The 17,213-nt window shown below is 40.6% G+C and overlaps 1 long non-coding RNA gene across 1 annotated transcript; it reads right to left on the bottom strand.

Annotated features, from left to right (window-relative positions):
• Positions 1–486: 486 nt before the first annotated feature.
• Positions 487–7,154, bottom strand: LOC117785118. The gene is made up of 2 exons (XR_004617480.1): positions 7,106–7,154; positions 487–885 (listed from the first exon to the last, which is right to left on the bottom strand). It is a non-coding gene; the product is annotated as an uncharacterized LOC117785118 (long non-coding RNA).
• Positions 7,155–17,213: the final 10,059 nt, after the last annotated feature.

The raw sequence follows: 17,213 nt of genomic DNA, 5'->3' as shown, positions 1-17,213 counted from the left end.
TTGGAATCTAGTCTGGGCACTTAATAACTTGTCATCTCAACAGATTCCCCTATAAGTGGGAATGGGTTATCCCTTTTCTTCCCTTTTGCTCGATGACAGCCAATTTCAATGTGTGAGCATTGAAGCGTTTTCTTTTTTGCAGAATGTTGACTGGATAGTGGGAAATGAGTTTGAGAAGACGCTTCCGTTTGGAGGCAGAACTTTGATTTGGTTGCCAATTGGAAGTTGCCAAATAGGAGTCGCGGGTGACTCCCAAAGAAGCGTTAAAACAAATTCGACAACTGCTACTAACAGTTCCAGTTTCGGCTCCAGTTGCAGCTCCAGTTTCGGTTGCGCATCCGGATGTGGTCACAAGGCGACGAGGATTCTGTCTGCCAAATTTGGAACTTTTTAGCCTCAACTGCAGACTCTTTGCCTTCCTTTTTCTGTGCTCCTGCCTCTTTTGCTGTCGCTGTCGCTCCTCCTCTCTCTGCTTTTGCCTCTTTCTCGTTCTCTGGCTTCTGGCTATGGAGACGAACTGAGTTCAACTTTGCCAGTTTTGTTTTTGTTGCGGTTGCGTCCGTTGTTGTTGTTGTTGCTGTTGCTGTTGCCGTTGCTGATGGTGGTGCTGGTATCGCCTGTCGACTGCCAGAGCCATCAGCATTTTCGTTAGCTTTTTTATTGGCCTTCCCTCCTCCTCCTCTTCCTCCACTTCCTGCACTTCCTCCTGGTCCTGATTTGACCAACTGGTTGCTGTTCCTGCTGCTGATTGTGTGGATCGTCACGTTGGCAACGTATCGCCCGCTGGTCAGTGGTTGCATCCAGTTGTTGTTGGTGTTGAGCACGTGTCCTGGTTGTCCTCGTTGTCCTGTTGTCCTTTTTGTGTCGTCTGCTCGTTAAAGAGTCCTGTTGAATAGAAAGTGATTTAGTAGAGTCTCGGGCAGATGTTGAAGTTGATTCTAGAGAGTGTGTGGTTCTATAGAGAGAGTGGTTCAGTGGCTTTATTTCCTCTTATTTTGTAAACAATTTCCAAATGTGCTCTTCAAATTCTCAAAACTTTTCTGACTGCAAAAGTAATTACAAAGTGGAAAAAAGATTAACAGCTTAGAAAGTCGCACCTCCATCTATTTACCGGAAGAATCCTCCTTCTTTCCTTCAAATTCCAAACTCACATGAGTTGTTTCGTCTGATGTTTTAATAAATTCGAGCTAATATTTGGTTGTTGCTCTGGCATAAATAATGCAGTACAGTGGGCATTGGCAATGGGAGAACGAAACAGAAAACAGAGAGCAGACAAACAAGGAACAACTTTTGGCTTGCAAAAATGTTTTGTGTGGATTTTGTGGTTCAAGTGGTTGCACCCTTCTTATGGTTGCACCCCTCTCCTGGTTGCGTGCAGCAACTTGAATAGAATTCCAAGTAGAAAGAGAAACAGAACCAGGTGAAAAAGTCAAGAGTTGGTATGGAAATGGGAATGGGATTGGAAATGGATGAACGACAGTCAAGTGCCTTTAATATGAAATTGTTGCCAAGAAACCAACCTCCAATTTCACCTGCTTGCACTTTTTCCCCTCTCCAATTTCCATGGCAATCGCATTGCAAGTTTTTCCTTTTGCTGAATTTTTGGCCGCAATAAAAATCGAAATCCGAAAACTTTGTTGCCTTTTCCGTTGTGGCTTTTCATGAACAGTTTTCCGCAGCCAGAGGAAAACTATTTAAAGTTTTCGAAAGCGCGGTCATCGCAGTGGTCCAGCCAAGGAATGTGACTGGGATTTTAATTAAACTTATCTGAGATGAGAGCGTCTGCTCACTTGATTAAGAGCCAGATCATCAGGACGTCAATTGCAGTCAGAGCTTTTCCGAGGAGCCCACGACATTCAACGAATTCATTAATAATTCAAAAGACAAGTAAGAAAATGTAAAAGCACATGTGTGTTGTGTTTACTTGGCGAAGAATGTAACTGATTTAAATGGAGCAGCAGACAAACACACAAACAGGCTGCAGAAAGCAGTAAACATTTCTTCGTTTTCACCCCTGTCCTGTTCACCCCATAGACCTGTCTTCGAGTTACGTGGCAATCACTCAGAGGGGGGTTCGAGGAGTTCTTGTGGGAGCTCCTCATCGATAACACATTAAAGACATCAACTCAATCATAATCAGGTGAAGGGGAGTTGGAATTGTTTGAATTGGCAACACATTGCTGGAAATTTTCTGCTTAGTCACTCGCATCATCTGTCAGACAGTCAGCCCAGCTGCCACGCCCCCTTCCCGGTTGACAGAGTGACAAATTGAGCGACGGGTTTTTTGTTTTTGCCAAGAAAATGATGAAAAGTTGATGGGAAAAAAGAAGAAACAACTTTTCAATTACACGATTCGCAGTCTAATGAATAATCATCTTTCTCCCTGTCCACAATGCATTATTGCTATCATCATATTTTCCAGCTCCTCTTCCCCTTTATTGGCAATATTTATTGATGTTCATTATTGTTGTGGATGCTGTCTATTTATATCCGTTTCGCGATTTTCCTTCACTCCCCCCGTTGTGGGAGTGGGAGTGGGCGTTGATGCCTGGGGGCGTGACGGGGCTCGTTTCAATTATAAAATGGCTTTCGTTTCTAATTGAATCGTGAGTTTGAGTTGAGCAAAGTTAATATTTTATTTCCGCCTCGTTGTTGTTTCAATTGCCTGTCCTCCAACTCATTTCTTTGCACCCTCTGGGGCACACTCCACCCCCCCTCTCTCACCCTCTCTCTCTCTCTCTCTCTATCTCAATCTACCCCAAAAAAGGCGGCTTTAAATGCCAGTCTGAGTTTGCTCCCATTTCCCATTTTCTAGATTTCCTCCAATTGCTCTGCCATGTTGCTAAGAGCCGCGGGGCATTGCTTTTGCTTCAATTGCAGACAAGTTCAAGAAGGAATGGTGGCTAAGAGGGTAGGAGGGAGGAGGGAGAAGGGAGGTTTGTGTTACCCCACTTATTGTTATTGCTGTTGTTGATGATAAACTGGCAACAGATTCTGTTGTTGGCATAAATAGAGCGGGACATTGCCGTGGTTATTAAACTGCCCCCGAAATCTATTTGGGTAATTCGAGATTTTCATATTGCAGAGTAAACTCAATGCTATTGCATTGCCCCGTGGCACTTTGCTCATTTGCCAAATAGTTGCCCCACTGCCCCTTTCCCCCCTTTTCCCTATCATGTTGCAGTTGCCACAGTTCTATAGGTTGTGCCCCCGGTGAAAATGCTGACGCAGTTGCCTCATTAACTTTAATGTCTATCCACAACAACAACATTTCAACTATTCGCCAGTTTCAATAAACACAAACGACCAAAAGTCAGACAACAAACAACAAAACTCTACCAGGGACTTCATTAAATGCCCGTAAATATTTTACAAAATACAAAAAAAAAACCTGCTCGAAATGCGTACAAAATTAAAATTCGTGTAAGCGGAAAATATTTGGCACACCCACAGTGGCCTAGATAAATTTGCAGCCATACATTTTGATAGCTGATTAAAAATAATAAGCGACATTTGCATCTGTTTACCTGGCCAGGTTAAAATGTTGGCTATATACCCGAACCCAATGTGGGCACTTAAAAAGGTATACGCCCTATTTGTTCCGTAAATTTATGATATTATTTAACACTCATATATTACTATGAAAAAGTACGGCTTTGAAAGCACGTGAAAACTTTTAAGCTCACCAATTCTAGACAACTGAATACTTAATAAGTAATAATTTGTTTTCACTGAAATCATGTCAAGCAACAACTTTGAAAGCACTTGAAAGCTTTTAGCTTAACAGATTATTTTTTGTTTTTAAAAGCATTATATACATGTGAATAAAAGTAAAGCACAGAGAGATTATTAGAGCAAAACTCAAAACTTTTTAATTTTCGAAAATTGTTTTACTATTTAATATTTCGCAATAGTTTTCTCGTACTTTTAAAGCACATGAAAGCTCACTTATAGTCGCAAAAGTTATTTTTTTTATTTTTTTTTATTTTGCTGACTATGTGTAAAATAGTTCCGTAATTAACCCATTATTTTGTTAAGCACTCAAAAGCTTAAAGCTCATTTAAACTTAACCAGCTTATGAGTTCTCGTTTTTCTTAGAATTTTTTACAAATTTCCAATAGTAGAACTGTAAAATACAAAAAAAATTTCTTCTTTTTCATTCAGATAAAGCTTGCATTGGATTCAGGATTCAGATAGTATTTTCTACATTTGGTATGCATATATTGTTAGTTGGGAAAACGATTATAACCAACTGGGTGCAATTATTTAGGGCATGAAAATTAGGGAGAGATATGTACTTTTATAGAGTCCATTTCTATGAACAATTTGAGCTGGGCCTAATGTACGAAATGTTCGTCGAGTTGGCTAATTTGTACAGGCAATTAATTTACATTTGGGACCAGGGCAATGGACTTTAGGGGGGAAGTAGAGGCCATTATTGCGATTTCGTTTCATTTTAGCAGTGTGTTCTATGGAGCTCGAGGGGATGAAAAAGGGGGGAGAAGAGGATGGAGGGCATATGTAATGTTGATAAAGCAAAGGAAGGGAGCGACGATTTGTCGTTTGTGCGTCGCACATGTGTAGTAAATATCGCAATTCTATGGACAATCAGAAAGGGATGAGGATGGGGATGGGAATGGAAATTGAGATGGGAATGTGAATGGGAATGGGGCTCGAAATGGGAACAGAACAGAGGCAGGTTCCGTTGTGGTTGCTGCTACGCGGTGCATTTATGCCACTTAATTTGTTGCTATCTAATTGACAATTTGTGAAGTTTTCAATGAACATGCAGCATTTATTTAAGGTTTAAAATTCGAATTGCCCTTAAATTTTTGAATCTTTAATATTTGAAATGATTGCTATAAAAACTATTTATTACACTTTTATTGAGAAGTACTTAAAAATGAATTTAAATTTTTTGCTGAGTTATATTTCAGATCAAATGTCATCATTTCACATGAACAAACAGTCTCAATTATGGTTTATGAGTACTTTTCGATAACTTAAAAATTCTGCACACTCATCTGTCTGTTGTCTGTTGTCTGTCTGTCTACAGTTTGTCTGTGTGTGTAAAATTTATGATTATGGCCAAGACAATGTGACAGTATTCGCAGCTCAGCGAGGAGACCTCCCACAAGCCCACCCTATCGAATGGTCGGTGCTTTTATCTGGCAAATGCCATAAAAATGTCGAGTAACTCGACTCAACGACCCATTTTAAAGCTGTGAAATGTGAGCTCGGTAATCTCAAGTACAATGGGGCAATAATCATTGATTTATTATGGCTGTCATTTTGGTTATTAAAATGATATTTTCTCAGCAGCAAGAAAATCTCAGCTATTATAACAGAGCCACACAATGGCATATTCATATCATGGTATCATTTGAAAAGGCACTCCTGCCCATAATCAACAACTTTGGCCACTTTAAGTTTTTTATTGGGGGTAGCTAATTGAAACATTGAGTCGAAAGTCGTGTCGGAAAATAAGCGCTAAAAGCGTGCCTAATCTATGCATATTTTTTTTTTTTTTTTGCTTCTCAACTTGAGGTCATAATCAGGGGGCGTTCACTTAGGAGAAGAAAATGTGAGGGAAAAAGAATAATGTGTAGCATACATTTTGGGGCAACATTTAGTTTCACTTTTGCCGGCCATTGTTGTCCTTTATGCTTGCCCATTTATGTCCTGGCCAAGCACTTAGACATTCCATCAACGTTCGCCATGGCGTGTCTAAAGCGTTAGCGTGTGGAAATGTGCCCAGAGAAGAAGGAGAGGAGAGAGGGAGGTAAGAAACTGTCCAACTCAAGATTTGCATAACTTTTACGGTTACTCAAGTGGTTCCAGTTGTTTTTGTTGTTGTTGCTTTTGATTTGAACGGATTTTGTGGTCATTTACTTTCGCTTATGCCAAATAGGATTCTCAACTTATATGCTTTGCACTCAAAAATGGGTCAAGGCGGGTCTACATGTTACTAAACACTTGATTTTTTAAATAGTTTGTCAAATTAGAAATCTGTGTTAAAAAACACATTTCTATTGACAGTTTTAAATTTATTTTTATTGCCTTCTTTTTGGTGTTGAAAAAAAGCTTTTGATCTGACGCAATTAGTGTCAGACACTTCTTAAATAACATACACAGCAAAAAATAGCTAGGGTTGCCTAATAAATTAACTTGTCAACATTTTTGATTTATTGTTGACTGAATAATAACCCATTTCAACGACATAATATGTAGTTATTTTTTACTTTTTCTACTTTCCGAAAAAATGTATGTTAGCTGTGGGCAGAAATTCCCTTAAGGCCAAATATTGAGGTTTCCATTTCATTAGTTCTATATAATATAAATTGGCATGACTTTTTCAGATTTATTTCATAATATAAACGATAAATTGAAAGAATTGTTACTGTTAACTGCTGAGTAAGCAAAAAATAAAAAACTGAACGCGAATTTATGAATTTGGAAAATTATCTGAGCTTTCGGGAAATTCGCAACTTGAAAAATGTTCATATTATTGCTAAAATTTTGAATTTCGATTTAATAGGGTTTGGTATAGTCTTATTTGTACAGTACGACCAAAATAATGCTTTTTAACTGGCCGAGTGGGTGTTATGGAAAAATTCCATTAAGAGCTTTAAACTTGTGCATGGATAGCCAAAAATAAAAATATTTATGTATTTAATAATCTTAAAAAAATTATGCCCCATGAATTTATTAACTAATTTGTTACTATTAAAAATCAAATTTCAGTTAAAAAATTAGAAAATGCTTTTGGGATTCAAACCCGCACACTCAAAAAAATATATCATTTAGATTTGTAAGTGTCAATTTGTTAGAATTTTCTTGCAGTGTAGGTCAGCACAGAGGTCCAGTAGAGAGTTGTAAAATGGAAAATCTGAAAATATTTATTTAGTTTCACTTTGAAGTGGGTCGTGGGTTGAATGTCGTCTGTTCTGTGTAATTTTTACTCTATTCACTGTCGTCTATCGTTAGTCACGGGTGCGAGAGACGGGTCGATTTACTGGTGTGTGTGTGTGTGTGTGTGTGTGTGTGTGTGTGACGAGTGTTGAGTGTTGAAAAAAGTGTTTAGCAAAACACATTAAATGCTTACTTATCAAAACGCAATCAGCTTAAGAGCTGTCAGTCGGCCTGTATCCTTCGTCCCTTGCTCCTCGTCCTGTGTACTGCGTACTGTCAACTGATATGAAATGTTATGCTTTTAATCCTTTCATTGGCAATTCGACCCAGCTCTTGGCCACAGCCTTATGGCCAGTTAACACGCACACGCACACGCACACTTACACACACTCGCCCACAGACGGAGAAAGTGAGAGAAAATGGGAGCACTTTATAGGGGGGGCGAGGTTAATCCTTTTGGTTGCCTGTCAGCTGAGAATGAATTCGCACTTTTCGTAGACACGACACATTTATTTCTGCTTCTCGGGTGTCATATATCATTTCACAATGCAAAAACAAGAGATGGGGGAGTAATGAGAAAAGCGCCTTGAAATTTTAAGCGCTCAAAGCCCCGTTTAAGCCTGTCAACATGGCTCTTTGGGGCCTGGCTTTAAGGGTCTTCTGATGGTGTGTTCTTGCCACAGCACGCGCGAGAAGCCACAAACACCGCGACCAGCACGAAACGTGGATAATGCTGATGTTGTTGTTAATAATGATAATGATAATGATAATGATGCTGATAGTAATTTTGAGCACGTACCGACAAAACTCGACGCTAACTTTTATTAATGATTTTGAAACAGGAACTACATTTGTGGCATTTGGACGGACGTTTCAAAATTCGTCACTTTACGAGTTTTTGTTGCAAGTTCCGAGTTTGAGTTTGAGTTCGAGTTTAAGTTTGAGTTTTTTTTACCAAACTGCCGCCAATTATATTCGCGCGTTCCGCGACTCCGATTCCGATTCCGACTGTCTTGAACGGAAAGCTGTGTGCGACTGCAGACAGGACGAACAGGACCTGCCCGATAACACTCGACAAATTCCGACAACTCGTTGCCCGAATAAAAGCCGAAAGCGTAGCGACGAAATTCAAATCGTGTTTAGCTTCTGTGGGCACATGCGCAGCACTACACGAAAAATGCCGGTTGCCACATGTGGCAGAACACGACAGAAAGGGCGTTGGGGCAGAGGGTGCAGCAGCAGAAAGAACAATTGTTTGCTGGTTTCGACTTGTTGTTGTCGTCGTTGTTGTTGCCCCTTCATGCAACTGTTGCGCATTTTTTTCAAATGGCCAGCAAGAGAGACAAAAACTCATGTATTTTAGGAAAATAAGAGAGAGAGAGAGGGAGCGAAAGAAGGAGGGAGTGAAAGAGCAGGAGACGAAGTTCATTGATGAAGCGATTAGCTCATAAACATATCACATAATTTGATAATTATTTGAAACGTTATTCCATGGCAAGAATGATTGCATATTATATGTTAACCAGATTAATTATAATTATTAGCTTTCCTTTGGGAATCAACGACTAATTGCTGCCTAGGCTTAAATCGAGTAGTCGTTTTAGGAGTAATTGTTATAGCTTTAATTTCATATATCATATTTAGTTTATTTAGTCAAATTTCTGCAACAGTTGAACTTCTTGTATTTAATGGAGAACAAGAATAAAAATAGTATTTGGGTCAGCTTGAGTTGCAATCTTTATTGACTAAATGACTGACCAACTGAATAACAGTCAATTGAAAATGCCAGCTGACATTTTCACAGAAGTTACCATTTGTAACATTTTCTATGAAAAAATACATCTTTTAAAGAATGGATAAAAGTATTTATTTATATTTTAATTTATATAATTTTTTTTTTTTTGAGATAGCTAAAATCAATTTTGCATAATGAAATCTTTCGAAATTACTTAGATACTATACCTTTTTAGTCAATCTGTTTTTTTTTAATAGTAAAATTTTACAAATTTAGTTAAAAAAATTAATTAACTTTTCAAGTTTACATTAAAAAGAACTTAAATTAACTAATAGTTTTGATAATTAATTTTGTTAGAGCTTTATATTTCATTGAATTTATATAGCTATAATCTAGCGCTTCTCAATTGTAAGTTATACAGACTATAACCAATTTATGTTGAGTCTTTGGTAAATTTTGTGACTCATTAAATCGGAACAACACGGACAATGCCGGACTAACCCAGTTAGTACACACATACACACATATGTGTTTGTGTGTGTGTGTGACTGTGACAAGTAGCCCTATTTGTTGTGTTGCTACAAATTCAATTTGTCACTCAAAAGCCGTCGAAATGAAGCAATTTCCTGCTTACTGCCAAGAACAGCAACAGCAACAGCAACAATAACAAGAAGCAGAAAAAGAAGAGGAAGCTGAAGCTGAAGCTGAAGAAACAGGAGCAGAGTAAAGAGCAACATTTTGCAAACTAATTAAATGAAATGAACTCAATGAAACTTGGCCCCGAACTAAGCAAATTGGCCAACTTGTCGCAGTAATTACATCAAAATATCTAAAAAAAAGAAAAAAAAAAAGAAAAGAAAACGTTGCACAAAAATATATATATGGAGGAAAACTGTCAGTTTGATTCATTTTGGGCCAAAAAGTTATTTGGCAACGGGCCTGTCCAAGGTTGACAGATGGACACAGCCGACTTGGGGAAATATTTGAACGACACAAAGCTTAATTTGCCAGAAGAACCAATGTCAATTAAAATTTTTTAATGAAATAACTTTTTTTGATTTGGCAGAACAGTAAAAAAGTGTGCGATGGGCGAGGGGAAGTGGGGGAACCTTTGCCAGCTGCAGAAATTCAATTAAAAAAGGTTGATTAGTTCGCAATTACACTGTCCAATGCCAAAATGCCTCTCAAATATGCCTCATTACCAAAAAGTTCTACGCTCCCACTCCTCATTTAAAAGCAAGCGACAGAAAACAAAAATTTCAAGACTTTAGCAAATTTTGGGACAGGCCTCAGCAAGGAGGACACTTTGGACTTTTAATTAAGGACAAAGAATCGAAAGAAAAATATCCAATTGGAAATTATACCGTGGCCTTTTGAAAATAATTGAAAATTTTCACGCTGTGCCGCGCAAAACCTAAAAACCCTTTTTGCTAAATCTTCAACATCATTTATGACATTTACACGTGCAACTGCGGCATGATTTGTGGCTGGAAAGTTGGAAGATTGGAGTCAATACCATTAAGTGGTAACCAGCTGAGTTGCAAGTGATAAAATGCGGTCTTAAGGCCAAAAAAAGGGTGCTAGACGGCTTTACAACAACATCAACTGTTAACTGATAGCCTGATAAGAAAGCACAACCAGAAGAACCACAACCACTAAGCCGCCAGACACGCACTTATCAGCGAAGCTGCAACACTTCTATAATGAGTCCAGTTCAACTCGATCCCAAGACATATAAATAAACAGGAGGAAAGGTTAACTGTACCACCCCCAAGTGCAACAAATTGTGAGTGGTAAGCTCGCAAATGGGAGGATAACAATAAGCAGGAACAGCAAACGACAGACGCTTAAGCAGTTGCAGGAGCTAAACTGGAGAAAAAGCTGCAGCAAAGTGGCAAAGTTCACGCCAACCCTCTCGGAAGGGATGGAAGGGGCGGAAAGTAACCCGAGAAATACCCAAAGAGGATAATAATGCGAATGCGAATGCGAGAGAGACTAAAAACAAATATGTGAGACTCGATCTGTGGCTGCCCCTTCTAGGGAAGTGTGTGTGGCAAGCGCGCGAGGCAGCAACAAACAGAAAATAGAATCAAATAGCAATAAAACGAAACGGAATCCCCTTAATGCGGCGTGTAAACAAAAGAGGCACGTGACACGCCTTCTCCCGCCCCTTCAAAGCACTGAGAACTATAAAACTTGTGTCCTGCTGCCGCCGGACAAATTACCAAGTGAAGATTATCCGAACAGAGGCTGCAGCACAACAAAACATGCAACCGCCTTTCGGCAAGGAATCACGTGGGTAAATAAAACTATTTTCACCAAACACAGTTACGAACTGGCTGTTCCCAGTTCCAGACATTTCAGAGGCTTTATTTGCCCTTGAATAGCTGTCAAGTCGTGTCCTCTTTACAAATCGTTGCAGATTCTCAAATCAAATACAATATTTTGTGAGCATGAAGAAATGTGCAACAATATAAAAGACATAAAAGTATCTGATGTGTCCGAGAAGTGTCCATTGGATTCTGTTGCAAGCTGCAATACTTTGCCGCAGTCCGCAACAAAAGCAACTCCAAGTCCGACACTTCCCTCTCTCCCTCTCTCCCTCTCTCCCTACCTCCTCCCGCCCTCCCATTGTCTGTTGAACGATTTGCTGCCACATTTTGGGGCATTTCCTTCATTGCTGCAACGCTTTCACTCTGCACTCCTATTGTCAGCCCTTTTCCGATGTCATGAAAGAAGCAGGAAATTTACAGAGGCAGAAGAAGAGAGAGAAGGGAGGGGTTGGCAGGAGGTGCTGCCATTTACAGTTGAAATGCCTTTAATTTTGATATTTGTGATTCAGTTTCTTCTTCTGCTGCATCTGGTGGAGATTCCCTTTGGCCAGTTGCCAGCTTTCCATTGCCTCACGTATTGCCAAGTGGTTAATTACATCGCTAAATGGAGAATTACAGCATTGGCAGCACATGGGGCAACAGCCTGCAAATTGGCCCAAAGCAAATGGCCAACTGCACTTCATTTTATGCGTCACAATTTGCTTTTAGTCTTTCTCATTCCACAATCTCCGATAGGATTGCCTTCTTAGACTAAACAGGATTACAACTAGACTGGGAACAATCAAGATTTTTATGAGTAAAGTTATGAAGTCCGAAAGATAATAATGGGCCAACACTTGATGCTTGGCACTAATTCAAAATCCGCCAACAAGTTGGACAGACGCCGGAGGCCAAGGCCAAGTTGGCTCAGTAGTTGGCCGTAAACTAAGAGACAGAGAGCTACACTGAGAGAAATGGCCAGCAATCATTCACGACAATCACTTTTTACGATATTATGAGTATTCCTATTGGCCAAAACAAACTTCAGACACGCAACGAGCTAAGAAAGTCAGGCGAGTAAATTGTTTGATGCTTTGAGGCACAAACTGAGAAGCAACCGCTGGTGGAAGGAGTTAGGAGTAAGAGAGGAAGTGGTCGGAAGCGACGGGAAACTTTGCTTGCCAACAGCAGTAGCCATCAAATGTCGGACGGGACTTCGAGACGGGGATGTCGGCAAAGGGCCAAAAGGATAAACAGCGTTGCAATATGAAAGATCTGCCTCTATGCAGGACACGAGGTGGGAGAGGGAAGAGAAGGAGAGAGGGCACAGGAATAAGGAGAACTTCTTTGCTCAATGCTATTACTCCTCGTTCTTATTTGTCTGGATGGAGTCTGAAAACAGTGCCAAATTCATATGATTGAAAAAGCTATAGGACCAGACACTATTCTGAAAATGGGGTTTGGGGCTGTAACTGAGGGAGCATGTTGTGGGGATGTCGGACTATGGAAGCTGTACCAAAGTAAATGAAGCGTGTCGCTTTGTTTTCCTTTGATTTAGTTTTATGAGTCTACATCGGATGTAATTGAATTATGCAACTTGTCGCCCAACGTCAGACGACTTTATTAGCATTCGATCGTAAAAAGAGTCTAAATTGGAGGATTGGGGATGACGATGACGATGACGATGACGATGAAAGCCATGATGACTATGACGATGTTGTTGATAATAGAGTGGATGCGGCTGTTGCACAAACAGACAGCCTGTGGCAAGTATAGATGGATGCGGAAACAGAGGGAGATGGCAACATGGTTACGCTTTTTAGCGGTGATATTTGAATTTAGATGCCTTGTTCTTGCTCGCGATGAAATGAGTTGGAAAATATGTCTGCGGTTGCCCGTCAGTCCATCTATATCCACATCCACATCGATATCCTGTCGTATCCGAGGAGAGACTCAATGAACGCAAACGAATTTCCATAACTCAATAAAGGGAGGCATTAGCTGATAAAGAGCCGTTGTCAGAGGACTCACTGTACTCTGCTGATGATGAATGATGACATTGGAACATAACTTGTCGTCCAATGAAGTCAATGGAATCAGCAATAATATGAAAATTTGAGCTGCAACGTCAGACAGATAACAAAGCGATAAACACATCGTATCCGAGTTCTATTTGGAATCATAATTAATAAGGAACTGAAACTTAGCCCAAAAGAATGAGAGAGAGAGAGAGAGAGAGAGAGAAGAGATACACACAATTACTGTCAGGTTAATTCCCAAATGAGAAAGAAAAGTTGTCGGAATGAAAACGAGTTTTGTTTCATGTTCTTGAGACCTGCCCATAATTAATATGCGAGTTTCCATGGAGCAATCTGTCATTTTGGATAAGAAGTGGAAGCGAAAGTCACACCAACCCCTCGATTAGTCCCTGTTACCATTACAAGCCCTTAGACAAGCCATGTGGTAAGTGGCAAGAGGCATGTGGCATGTGCCACAAGGACAGATTCGGATGCAGACAGCTCGCTCCAGTGGCTTCCAATTACAGTTTGCACTTCCACAGAACATCACTGTATCGCTGGACTCTGACTCTGAATGTCAGTTGAGTTTCAGAAAGAGTTTAAAACTGAAGCCATTGACAAATTGAAATCAAAGACACCCTGTATCTTCCCCTCGCTTCCATATATGCTTTCCTGCAATTGGAGTCCCAGTTGAGAGGTCTGGCATCATTTGTGTTGTTTGTGTCCTGTTGGACAAGGACTAAGCTGTGTAAATGACGGCTGCAGTTGGCCTGGTCAACAGAGATGGCTCACGCATTGACACTGCAGCTTACAGGACTCAAATGATATCGTAATTCCAATCAACTCGAGTGAGCGAATTGATGACGAAGAAGATAAGGGAATTCTCGAGTTAACACAACAAGTTGAAGACCAGTCATGAGAAGATTATTGCAGCCATCGACTGGAGGAGAATAAAGCTGAGGGGAAGCCAAGACAAAGGTTCCTCCTCTTCAACTCAAAGCTCGTTCAACTTCAACTCCAAGACGCGTCGCAAAGTTACCCAAAAATACTCACGTCCTATGAACGTGACCAAAATGTTTGGCCATAAATTAGCAAAATATGAAAATGGTTAAATGAAACCCACAAATAAAAGAAGAAACTCGTACTAAAGTTTCTCCGTTTACCAGTCAGTTAGTGAGTTCATATGTTTTCTGAGTTGAGAGTTGAGTTTGCACGAAACCTTTGAAAAATTCATCAATGAGTCGTGAGGCGTTAACTTTTCTCCTCTTCCATCCACGCTCTCTTTTCTCTTAGCCACTAGACATTAACCCCAATAGGCTAAGTGGCGCATTAGGTCAGTGGGGAAGGCTTCAACAGTGTCTGTCTGTATTCATGTCCAAGTCACTCGTCACTCCACTGTTTTGCCCATTCAGAAGTTTTCCCTATTCAACCATTCGCTCGTTTGGGGCATTCACTCAATACAAATGAAAATGAAAATGAAAATGGCAATGGAAATAGAAGGAAAACGCAACCGAGTTGCACTGCTGCGTGGTCAGTTATAATTAGGAGCGCTTTTAGGGTTTTATGAGCTAAGCGATTAGCGCCAAGAGCCAACAGAAAATGGCCAGAAGAAAGAAGAAAGGCCAAGAGAAGGAAACGCTTTCAAGCTGACCCACTCCGAGGAAATGTTGACTTTAGTCTTAGGGCCAGAAGGGATGTCTTCTTCATCCTCCCTCCTCCTCTGCACAATTTCAATATTGTTAATTGGCGACATGGTTATAGAGAATTCCAGGAACCCAAGTGACCCATAAACATATCGGTTACAGCTGTATCCCAATTCAAAGTAGCTCTAAGTTATGTTCGCAATGTTTGTCTATACCCAAAAGGGAGGACGGACGCTTAAAGGGGACTTGAAATGGGCACGGTTTTGGGTCACGGGTTGTGGATACACATAAGTCATTGGAAACAGGTTTACATATCTTCCTCTGTTTCTGGATCTGATGTAGAGCTGATTAATTGGCCATAAACCCAACGATTATTATCATAATTCTGAAACAGGGAAGATTCGACTTAAGGAAGTTCTTAAATAAACACATTTGGAAAAAGTGTAAGACTGGACCAAGGGAGTATAAAAGTAAGGAGAAGACGCAGAGGAACGTTTACCGTTATGTTTGTCCTCCCCTGACATTTTCCTGTTGAACTGTTGATTTTCATTTGAAGTTACCCGAAACTCACAGAGCTACCCCATAATCAAGGGGATGTGGATGCGGTTCCTGCACGGGAAGGGAACGGAACGGAATGGGTTGGAACGGGGCAGGAGAGCACAAGAGAAGGGCAACTCGCAGAGCTGTAATTGCTTAATTTGATTACGTGCCGCCGTAAAAAGCAGAACAGGAAATTTGCACACACACTACACAACATACACACACACACACACACACACTCGGTCTGCACTCGGTAATGAAGTTGATTCGCCGTTTGGATGGATGGTTGAATGGATGGATTGGTGGATAGATGGATAGGCAGTTAGCAGGCAGGTTGCCCACCGGTTGTTAGAGAAGTTTCCTTTCCTCGGTTCCCTGTCCTCGCACAGTCTGGCAGCTCCCGCGATTTTAAACTGTATCCCAGATTCCCCAACAACTTAATTTATGATTCGGCTGAAGCTGAAACCCTTTTGGCCCAATGTCGCCAACAACAGTGCGGACAACAACAACAACAAGAAGTGCTAAGTAACTGTAAATTCAGTGGCAACAATGGCGTCAAAGGCACGAAATGGAAAACCGTTAAGTTAAGTTCGCTTCGGTTCGTTTCTCTCATGCGATAATTAGAAGCGACCTCCGCACGCTCAATTAGAAGATTGTAAGCATTACACCCAACGGAGGAGAGGACGAGGAAGGGAGTGGAAGGGGAAGGAATTGGGACACGAATATATGAGTATAAACACTCTCTAACAGAAATGCAGTAACAACAAGTAGCAGGCAAAATGGCCGCAGTGTTGAAGGCAAAACACGCGACAAACTGCAGTTGAAAGGGAGTAAAGGAAGGTGTAGGAGGAACAGGGAGGAGAATGGAGAAGGAAAGATGTAGGGAGAGATTAGGCCGGAACACAGGCATACAGTGGGGTAAAGAGGCAAACGGCGACTCAAATGTCTTAATTAACTGTTATTTGAACTCTCGACCAAATCGACGGGAGCACGACAGTGCAGTGGGAGGGAGGTAGATAGAACTAGAACAGGAGGTGGAACGGGAGTAGGAGAGAGAGTGGGAGTGGGGGTGGGAGGGAAAGGGAAAGGGAGAGTTACTGCCTCTGCTTGTCGCCATTGTTGCCACTAAATAATGCCGAGGATGTCGACGTCATGCCACAACTTATTTATGATTTGCAATTATTTTAGAGAGGCTCGCTTCGGTTCAAGGCAGAAGTAGAGAGAGAGAGGGAGAGGGAAGAGGGGGAGGAGCTGAACTTATCTGATTTCGGGATACACGAAGTGTGCATAAACGTGAACACGTCGCCATCATCAACACACACACACACACACACAAACTAGGACACACATGTGAGTTTGGTTTGGTTTTTGTTTTTTTTTTTTTGGTGGCGCCGCCAGACGAAAGTGTTGGCTAGATAAATGACAAGGGAGGAGGGATGAGGAGGGTGCCAAGGGGTTGCTGCAGGGACTGGGACAGAGACTGGGGTTACATGTCACTTGGCCATAAAAAAGTTTATGTCTGCCATGAGCCAAAAACAATTTGCATATATTTTCAACTGGATAACAACTTAATTTGGACTGAGACAATTGTGTAGGGATAGAGAGGAGGATGCCGGAACAAATGGAGGAGTAAAGGGAGTTGACTGGCTGTCATAGCAATTAAAGTGAACGAACAACAGCTCGTTGAAAGGGTTATTTAATAAAAGAAATGCTCTATGATTTCCCTTTACATTTGATCGCAATCCAATTGCATTTTTATAGACTGTTATTAAAAGTAGTGTGAGTCTATTAGATCATCAAAATACTGTGTCTGCCACAGTCCAGTTCACTCCACTATATCCTTTCAAATTGCTTTTGCAATTTATGAATATTTTTATTGCACGAGTATTTTATGAATATTTTATAAAAGGAAATATCTGGCATTCATATTGTTAATATTGAATGCGTCTCATTGTCAGATGCTTTATTAGCTTTTCACACGGTAAAATTCCATTTTTCTTGCATTTCCATTTTTTTTTACCTTTCTCACATTTTGCACCTTTCGTTTGAATTC

This window comes from Drosophila innubila (genome assembly GCF_004354385.1).
Source record: "Drosophila innubila isolate TH190305 chromosome 2R unlocalized genomic scaffold, UK_Dinn_1.0 1_C_2R, whole genome shotgun sequence".
Lineage (NCBI taxonomy): Eukaryota > Metazoa > Arthropoda > Insecta > Diptera > Drosophilidae > Drosophila > Drosophila innubila.
This window is presented reverse-complemented; position numbering and strand designations above follow the sequence as displayed.